This window comes from Nycticebus coucang, chromosome 18 (genome assembly GCF_027406575.1).
Source record: "Nycticebus coucang isolate mNycCou1 chromosome 18, mNycCou1.pri, whole genome shotgun sequence".
NCBI lineage: Eukaryota > Metazoa > Chordata > Mammalia > Primates > Lorisidae > Nycticebus > Nycticebus coucang.
In genome coordinates, this window is record NC_069797.1 from 38,026,350 (window position 1) to 38,036,289 (window position 9,940).

Below are 9,940 nucleotides of genomic sequence, written 5' to 3' on the forward strand. Positions count from 1 at the left end.
CCCGGCGCCTGCTGTCCCACCTTCTCCAGACCCTTCCGAGGGTCTGTGTGAGCTCTCACCCCGGCTTTACCCTTCCAACCCGCTCCAGCTGCCCCAGTCCCAACCTGGGGTTCTGTCCCTACTGTCCCAGAAAGTGGGTCTTGGAGGCCGGGACAGGAATTTGAGCCTTCTCGTTTGTCCCAGACCTGCAGTCCGCTGTCCCGCCAACCTGCGGCAGGTACGCGGATCCAGCTGCTATCGGTTTGTGGCTGGGTTTAGCCAGCCCCGGCGCGGGGGTCTGGGCTTCTCAGCCCCAGCTGCAGAGTGGGGTTTGGCGGCGGTTAGGGGACAGTTCTCAAGTGAACCCCGATCACCGTGAGACTGCTTGTGTCCCGAGAAAACCAACCTGCTTTCTGGTTGTCTGCCCCATCACAGACACTATCAAGTGTCTGTCCCACTATTTGGATCAGGTAAGTCTCCATCCTAGGCTGGGCGCTCCCAGTGAGCCGGGCTCCAAGGTGTCCCTGTCTATGGGCCCAGTTTCCACTGCAAGGAGCAGCCCAAGGGCAGGAGCCGGCATGATTAACACCTGGCAGCCAACTAGGGCTCCATTGGAAGTGAAACTGAGAAAATAAACTGTTTTGTGACGCTCCCCTTCAGAGATTACTTCTACCACTATTCACAGCTGTTGCATATATGCCTCCAGATCATAATCTACATACGTACACAATATGGATGATGTATATGTAACATGAATATTTATTAAAATGAGATCATAATGTACATACTGTTTCATAACCTGATTTGGGGGATCCCAAAATTCACTTTTAAAGAATTCATTTTCCCATTTGTAGAGTAACATTATTGTAAAACCCACAGTTATTGCAATACCTGCATTGCTTAAAAGAATTCCTAAGAATTTTGTTAAAGCATATTTTTAAAAAACTGAACCAAAATAACGTACATTTCTGAACAATGTATCATTAAAGTCCACCTGATGTCCTCTGTATAAATCAATGTCATGTTACAATAAAATATACATGATCTGATTCTTATCCCAAAGGTTTCTCTGACCATGTATGATAGCCAAGACAGGTCCAAATGCCTTTAATATCAGACTGCAGAGACAGTTATGATCCTAAACAAAAGAAGGAGGGAAAGCTTTCTATACAGGACAGGAATCTGACAGTTTAGCTGTTTGCAGCATCTGTTTGGCGAAGCCATCTTTCTTCTTCAACCCCAGAGTCATACTGCTCTTCAGAGGATTCTTTTGTTGGAGCCGAATGTATCCTGGTTCCTTTTTTTCCTTCTACTACTTCTCTGTCAACCTCCATACAAAGGATATCAGAATTAGGGACTTCAAACATTGGTTCTAGTAACAGCTTTTCCATTATAGACCGAAGGCCTCATGCATCTGTTTTTTATTCTAGTGCCAATCTGGCTATTGCTTTCAAAGCGTCCTCAGTAACATTCAGCTCACACTTATCCATGCTGAAAAAGGCCTGGAACTGAGGAATAACAGCATTGCGTGGCTCAGTCAGTATTTGTACAAGTGTTTTCTCATCTAGACTGTGCAAAGGAACTACCACAGGCAACCATCCCACAAACTCAGGAATCATGCCAAATTCAATGAAATCTCTGGCTTCCACGTGATGTAATAACTGAACTTTTTCTTGAGTTTTTTGATAAGTATTTGATTCACCACTTTGATTAGCAAGGTCTGCAGCAGCTGTAGCCCTTCTGCCTTTTCCCAGATTAGAAGGTGTTCCAAATCCAAGATACTTTTAATTTTTCCTCCTGCTTATGATTCTGTCTAAACCATTGAAAGCACCGGATGCAACAAACAGAATGTTTGCTGTGTCAACTTGTATTCTTTCTCCACGTAGCTTTCGGGAATTCTTTTCCGGAACATTGACTATTTTGCCTTCTAGTAGTTTTTTTTTTTTTTTTTTTTTTCCTTCTAGTAGTTTTAATAAACCTTGCTGAATGCCTTCTCCACCTACATCCTGTAACTGATAAATTCCTGGCACACTGCCAATCTCATCTACTTCATCCAGAAAGACAATTCCTTGTTGTGCCCTTTCTATGTTATAATTGGCATCTTGGAGCAGTTTGGCAATCACAGACTCAATATCTTCACCTACGTATCCAGCCTGAGTCAAAGTTGTACAATCACAGATACCAAAAGGGACATCAAGGCATTTAGCTAAAGTCTGTGCCAGCAGGATTTTACCTGACCCAGTTGGTCTGAGCAGCAAAATATTACTTTTTCAAGTTTATGTCATCATGAGAAGAATCCAATACTTCAACTCCTCGTTTTTTCTGAGGTATCTTTTGATTTACCTGTTGCTGCATTGATGCTCCTAAAGCATTACCATGTGGTCTGATTCCAGCAATCTGAAGCAATTTTGTAAAGCTGTACTCATCCTCCCATCTCGGTGTTAATGCTGTCTGCTTCTCAACTTCTGCTTGCTGTCTCAAATTAGCTGGAATATTATTATATATTCTCTTATAATGATTGTACACAGCAACTGAAAGCACCTTCTTAGCAAATGACTGGCCAACAACATACTTCTTGGGGGGTGGAGGTAGTTTCTGTGGGAATGCCAATTTTACAGCTTCGGCTGTTGATTCAGTTTCTTTAATTATGCTTTTCTTTGAGTCTGCTTCAGATAGCACAACAAAAAGATGATGACATTTTTCACACTTGACAAAACGGGCTGGTGACACGAAGGTCTCTACCTGTGCACAAGTCACCACATTTAGGACAGCGCAGCTGGTTTCCACCTTTCTCAGAATTCCCAGAGCCTGACTTCTCATAGCTTCCCTCACTCACTGATTTCTTATTTCTATCACCAGAACCGCCTTTACTTATCCCGTCTTTTGAGGCAAAGTATGCTGGTGTTTCTGTAAAGGTTCTAAGAGGAGCCCTTCGCAGAATCTGAGTTTCAAAGGCCCCAAGCCTTCCTAAAACTGGTATATGAATGCGACCACAAGAAATACCTCTCTGCGTGGAGGCGAATGAGGAGGTAATGAGCCGAGCGGGCCGCACTGCAAGTACAAGAGCCGCAGCTGGACATCTCCGCAAGGCCTACGCCGGGGCTTCGCCCCCCAGGATCTGTATGTTTCAGCAGCCCGACTCTTACTCGCAAGATGTGCTTTCTTGATTCTGAACCCTTCCGCTGGCCCAAGGCGGAGAGTAGAGTGCACTAGCCAGGCCTTCGCGCTCTTGGTGCCCCACTGCTGTCTACTCTAGAGCAGACTCCTGACCCCACTTCCTTCCCCTCCTACCGGGCCCGGGGAGCCTGCGCGCGCCTGCCTGCGCCCTAGGCCCCGGAGGCGGCGTGGGCCCATCACCTGATTTTTCCAATGACCTCCACCGTTCCAAATCGTCATATCATCATTTTAAGTTTCTCCACTTTTCCTTAAAATGTTGTTTATAGATTCTTTGTACAAACCTGTATCTAATCCAGAACCATCTGTAAAGCACTTCAGGAAAAGACTGTTAACCTAGAATTCTATAACCACCAAAAACCAAAAAGCAAAACAAAACAAAATCCTGCCAAATGGAGACAAAGTGATGCCCTTTTCAGACAAATGTTAGGAAATTTGTCCCCAGCAGGTCTGTCTCACAAAAAAATGTTAAAGGAAGTTCTCTTTAGATTGAAGGAAAATGACACCAGAATGAAATTCAGATCTAGACAAATGAACAGCTCCGAAGTTAGCAAACATGCAGATAAATATAAGAGATGTGCTTTGTCACTGTTAAAGTTATTTTTAAAATAATTATTTTTAAGATGATTGTTTAGGTCAAGTGCAGTGGCTAACAATTGTAATCCCAGAACTTTGGGAGGCCAAGGCAGGAGGATCACCAGACTCTAGGAATTGGAGACCAGCCTGAGCAACCTGGTCTCAACAAAAAAAATTAAAAAATTAGCTAGGCATGGTGGTGTGTGCTTACAGTTCCAACAATTTGAGAGGCTGAGACAAAAGGATCCCTTGAGCCCAAGAGTTGGAGGCAGCAGTGAATTATGCTCATACCCCCATATTCCATCCTTGGCAACAAAGTGAGATCCCATCTGAAGAAAAAAGAAAAGATTGTTTAAAGAAAAAAAAAAACTACGTATTTTGGTGCTTACAACAGAATATAGAGATAAAAATTATGATAATTACAGCACACAGGATGGGTGCTGTTATGGGTGTAAACCTTTCCCTGGATCCTGAATACATTGCCCGTATCATCATGATTTAATTAGGTGGGAACCAATCTTAAGTATAGATGGCATAAGTTTAAAAAATGTGTTTTGAAGCTCAGCGCCCATAGCAGAGTGGTTATGGGGCTGGCCATATGCACAGAGGGTGGCGGGTTGTAACTCAGCCTGGCCAGCTAAACAACAATGACAACTGCAACAACAACAAAAAAAATAGCTGGTTGTTGTTGCGGGAACCTGTAGTCCCAGCTACTTCGGAGGCTGAGGCAAGAGAATCGCTTAAGCCCAGAGTTTGAGGTTGCTGTGAGCTGTGACACCATGGCACTCTACCAAGGGCGACGTAGTAAGACTCTGTCTCAAAAAAAAAAAAAATGTGTTTTGAAAATGAGGTTACTCACTTTCTGTTTTATTTTGGATGAGATGTCTTCCTTTTCCCCAGCTCTTATTTCCTTGCCTTTTATAATACAGTAGCATTTTTACAAAATATAAAATTTTGTAAAAATTTTACAAAAATACAGTAGCATTTACTTTTTAATGTACTGTAAAATTTACTTTTCATGTATGGCTCTATGAATTCTAACACATGTATGGAATCTGTAGCCTCTACCATAAAAGATATAGAATAGTTCCATCACCACAAGAAAAAAAAATTCAAAAAACTCACCCAGAGATGTGGGGTCTGCCAAGAGGGAGGGGCTGAAGTGAGCCTGGAGGAGAGGTCATTTGGCCCCTCCAGGCAGCTGAGGCCACAGAAGTGGGGGCCCCCACAAATGAATGGGTAGGCCCTGGAGCCTACTCTCTCTCCAGGGCCCAGCATCTTAGGTCCCCCAACTCCCTACTGGGCTGACCAGCCCACCACTCCTTGTCACCCCTCCCGGAGAGGCCTCTACCAAAATGGGTGCACTGTTGCTAGAGAAGGAGACAAGAGCAGCCACCAAAAGAGTTCATGGCTCTTTGGGCGACAACCCTTGAAGTGAGGAGACCCTGCCCAAGGCAAACCCTGACTCCCTGGAGCCTCCTGGGCCCTCATATCCAGCCTCTGTCACTGTCACTGTTGGTGATCAGAGGGCTGACCCCCTGTAGAGGCTACACCGCTCATTGGGGATGAACCAGAGCATCTCAAGGGAGATATGGACCTCCATGAAAGATAGATCCTGCCGGGCCATGCAACAAAGTCATTCCCTCTTCCCCCAGCAAGGCAGGTGCCTGTCCCAGCCAGGCCAAGATGTCAATAACAAGGGCAGGAAAGTCACCTCCATTGATCCAGAGTTTGGCTATGAGTATGCTGCTGAGTATGTCTGGTGCCTAGGAAACTGCAACAGCAGGGCCTGAACCCCCTCCAGCCACCACCAGCCTGGAGGGGCAGCCTAAGGTCCACAGATCCCACGAAACCATGTCCAAACCAGGAAATGGGCAGCCCCCAGTCCCTGAGAAGCGGCCCCCTGAAGTGCAGCGTTTCCGCACGAATGATAGCATACACTCTCTGACTCTCTGGGGAAGGTGACTTCAGATGTGGCCAAAAGGAGGAAGCTGAACTCGTTAGAGGAGTTGGGTTCTGCTCGGAGTTCAGGAGAAACAACTCTGCAGAAGGGGGGTCCTGGGCCTCTGTAGGACTGGGAGACTGTAGTAGATGACAACTTCAGCCTCTACCACGATTCCTATTCTATGGATGAACATGTGGATCTTAACAGCAAGCCTAAAGTTGAAGCACTAGCTGAGCAACTGATTGAAGTGTGGAAGAAGAGGAAGAGGAGGGGTCAGGGAATCAGTCAGATTGGAGTGGTTCCAGTGGCCGGTGCAAGGTCAGGAAGAGATACCGAAAGGACAGCCCCTGGGTGAAGACTTCTCCTAAAGGGAGGAAGCAGGGGTCTCCACAGGCTCAGGAGCCTCGAGGAGTGAATGGTGTGGGCTCCTTGGGCCCCAGTGAGCACACAGAGATCCCTCTGGGGACCCTGGAAATGCCCAGGGAGAGGGAGGGGACCCTCTCTCGCAACCACACTGGGATGTCCAATAACACATCTTCACTGGAGACAGAACCAGGGTTTGAGGAGTTGCCCCTCTGCAGCTGTCGCTTGGAGTCACTCAAGATTAGCCACATCAGTGAGGGAGCAGGGCACAAGTGCTTGGCCACTGAGAGTGTGGACGGAGAGCTGTTGGGCTGAAATGCTGCAGCCCTTCAGTTTAAAACCCAAAATAAAAAATAACACCAGGCGGTGCCTGTGGCTCAAAGGAGTAGGGTGCCGGCCCCATATACCGGATGTGGTGGGTTCGAACCTGGCCCCAGCCAAAAAAACTGCAAAAAATTAAAAAAACACCAATCTTACAAAAGACTCTTCTGAAAAATAAAAAAGAGAATACTTCCTAGCTCTTTTGTGAGATTAATTAACTTTGATTTCAAAACCTGATCAGAATATTAAGAGAAGGGAAAATTATAGAGCAATCTCTGCCATAAATGTAAATTTAAAAACTCTCAATAAAATATAAGTAAAATGGGCGGTGCCTGTGGCTCAAGGAGTAGGGCGCCGGTCCCATATGCCAGAGGTGGCGGGTTCAAACCCAGCCCCGGCCAAAAAAAAGTATATATATAAGTAAAATGGATATACCAATATATAAACATATATTACAGTAAACAGAGGTTTACTCCAATTATCCAAGAATGATTTACATGTGAAAATCAATCAGCCTGTTCACTACATTAATAGAAAAAGAGAACAGCGTACAACCGTTTCAGTGGATGCACAAAAAGCATTTGACTCCTGAAAATCATGCGTAGGAGTAATGCACGTTCCCTCTGCTCTCACTTCCCTGGTCAAAATGAGTTACCTTGCCAAGTCTAGCACCAGTGGGGTAGGGAACTCTGACCTTCTTCTGAAGAGGGCCCCAACCTGTCGAACGTTATGACATCTGCCACAACATCTCATGCTCTAAAGTGGGACAAAAATTCAACCACCACTCATGATTTTAAGAAAGCTCTCTCAGCAAATTAGGAATAGAAAGAAATATCTTACATCTGATAAAGATTATTTACATAATAAAAGCATTTATAAAACATACTCAGGAGGGAAATGTAACAAAGTCACCCTGCAGTGGAATGAGGTAAGTTAACCATTTTCACTTCTAATCCATGTTGTGCTGGAGGCCTGTCAGAGCAATGAGGCAAGGCCAGCCCAACAAGTCTGAAGAACAATAAACCTCTAACATGACAGCAATGTGACGGGGTGCAAATTAGACCATCAGACCAATGGAACAGAAGAGAATCCAGAAACAGACAACGTATAATCCCCTACTTAGGGCACAGGAAGGGAGCAAGGTGGAAAGGAGAAGACTTTTAGGAGGTGGGAGGAGGACCAGCCCAGGAGAGATGCAGGATTGTTCTAATGCTGGGTTGGATCCTGTCTTTGTGCAAAATGTTTTGATGTTTTATTCATCATAAAATGACTTTTGCAGTTTCTGGCCGGGGCTGGGTTTGAACCCGCTACCTCTGGCATATGGGGCCGGCGCCCTATTCCTTTGAGCCACAGGCACCGCCCATAAAATGATTTTTTATGAATTTTGATTTTTAAAATGTTGTTTCTTTTGATATGCAAAGTGTTTTTTGGTGCCCCATTTAATTTTGCACTTGATAGTAGCGCCTCACTCTTGTCACCCTCGTGGGCCCTGATATATTCATCATCTTAATTGTAGTGACGGTATCCAGAGGTTAACACATGTGGTGTGTTAAATGCATCATATCATACATGTTAAACATGTACAGGGTAGTGCCTATCGATTATAGCTCATTATGGCTATTTTCTTTCTTTTTTTTTTTTTTTTTTGCAGTTTTGGCCGGGGCTGGGTTTGAACCCTCCACCTCCGGCATATGGGCCGGTGCCCTACTCCGTTGAGCCACAGGCATTGACCTCACTACAGCTATTTTCAAAAAAGTAAACCTATAAGAAAAACAGACCACAGGCTTGGTGGACGGGTCTTCTCTGTTCAAGGTGTGGCCTCTGCGCCTCACCAACAGAGGCCAAGACAATTCCCCAGCGCAAAGCCCCTACCATGGGGACCTGAGACTCTGGTGGCATGCTTACCTTCTCCCCTGCTCCTTTCTTAGCTCCCCTGGGGTGGATGGGAGATGCAGAAGCTGCGGCTGCACCCTCCTCCTCACCGCAGGCCCGAAGGCTGGGACCTCCGCTGGCTAGCTGTGCAGATTGGTGCCCAATTGCCCATTTCTCCTGGTGGACAAGGACTAGACCATGATCTGTCCTCAGGGGACGCTGGCCTTCTAGCCCACTAACAGGTCAGGGTTAGTTCCACCACACCTTGGAGATCAGCCTTAGTGAGAGCAAGATCTCTTCTCTAAAAACTAGAAAAAACTAGCAGGGTGTCGTGGCCGGCTCCTGTAGTCCCAGCCACTTGGAAGGCTGAAACAGAAGGATCACTTGACCTCAAGAGTTTGAGGTTGCTGTGAGCTAGGCTGAAGCACCAGCACTCTAGCCTGGGTGACAGAGTGAAACTCTTGTCTTTAAAACAAACAAACAAACTCCAGTGTGTGCCAAACATTCTGGCTGGTGCACTTTGAATTTTCCCTCCAGGAAACCAAGGTGAGACCTGAGGTCCTGACAATTCCTAGACACGGAGCAAGGTCACCCCAGAAGCAGCTATCACGGCAGGGAAGGGAACTGGGAGCTAAGGACTCCTCCAGTTACAGGGACATCTCCAGACAACACTGTCCTTCGTTATCTTTGGGGAATGAGGTCAAGAATGATTCCTTACATTTTTATTATGGGTCTGCACAGTGGCTCATATCTGTAGCCCAACACTTTGGAAGACCCTATAGAGACGATCGCTTGAGGGAGATCCTCTCCCTATAGAGAGGATCACTTGAGGAGTTTGAGGTCACAAGAGCACTAAGATGACACCACTGCCCTCCAGCTTGGGCAACAGAGGAAGACCCTACCTGTCTTTAAAAAAAAAATAATGATTGTGAGATGTTTTTTTTTTTTTTTTTTTTTTTGGCCGGGGCTGGGTTTGAACTCGCCATCTCCGGCATATGAGACCGGCGCCCTACTCCTTCAGCCACAGGCACCACCTGATTGTGAGATGTTTTAAACTTATAGAAAGTATGCCACCACCCATGTATCTGTTCCCCACCTTAGAAAATGAAAATGACTACAATTGAAGAGTCCTGTATTCCTCCCCCCTCGCAGCCTTCCTTCCGTCCATTGTTTTCCCCTGCCATCCCCCACCAACTCCCCTCGCAGCCCTTCTCCCGGGAAGGTTCCAGGCAGAAGATGGAGTCCCAGTTCTGCCCCATACCCAGGCCATGTTTAAAGAGTTCGCGGTTGGTCTCTGCTTGGTGATTGTGTTTCCTGTCCTCACCAGGACTGAGGACGGTCAGCGCTTCTCCGTGTGTGTGTGTGTGTGTGTGTGTGTGTGTGTGTGTGTGTGTGTGTTTTCTTCCTTTTTACAAAAACAAGTCTGCATTCAGACTTCCTCTCTGCACTCTCTGCAAACTGTCAGCCCTCTGAGGATTCTGTATGATTCTGTGCAGGCCGTCCCTCATTCAGCAATAAGTTAGTGAGGGCACAACATGTTTTCAAGGAAAAATAGGACGGCTTATCATTTTACCCTGATCATATAAATGGAGTAACTGTGGGAGTGCACATAATTTGCTGGGTTTTCTGAGGTTATCAAAACCCAGCGTGATGATAGCAGTCATTTCCACTATAACCAACTTAGTAGGAGGGTTTATACTCTGAAGACTG

The 9,940-nt window shown here is 46.0% G+C and overlaps 3 pseudogenes; 1 reads left to right on the plus strand and 2 right to left on the minus strand.

The window, feature by feature from the left end:
• Nucleotides 1-858: 858 nt before the first annotated feature.
• The window catches only part of LOC128570563 (ATP-dependent Clp protease ATP-binding subunit clpX-like, mitochondrial), a 33,384-nt pseudogene continuing 24,302 nt past the window's right edge, over nt 859-9,940 (minus strand).
• On the minus strand, nt 940-3,059 carry LOC128570564 (ATP-dependent Clp protease ATP-binding subunit clpX-like, mitochondrial; annotated as a pseudogene).
• Nucleotides 4,861-6,394, plus strand: LOC128571078 (histone-lysine N-methyltransferase EHMT2-like; annotated as a pseudogene).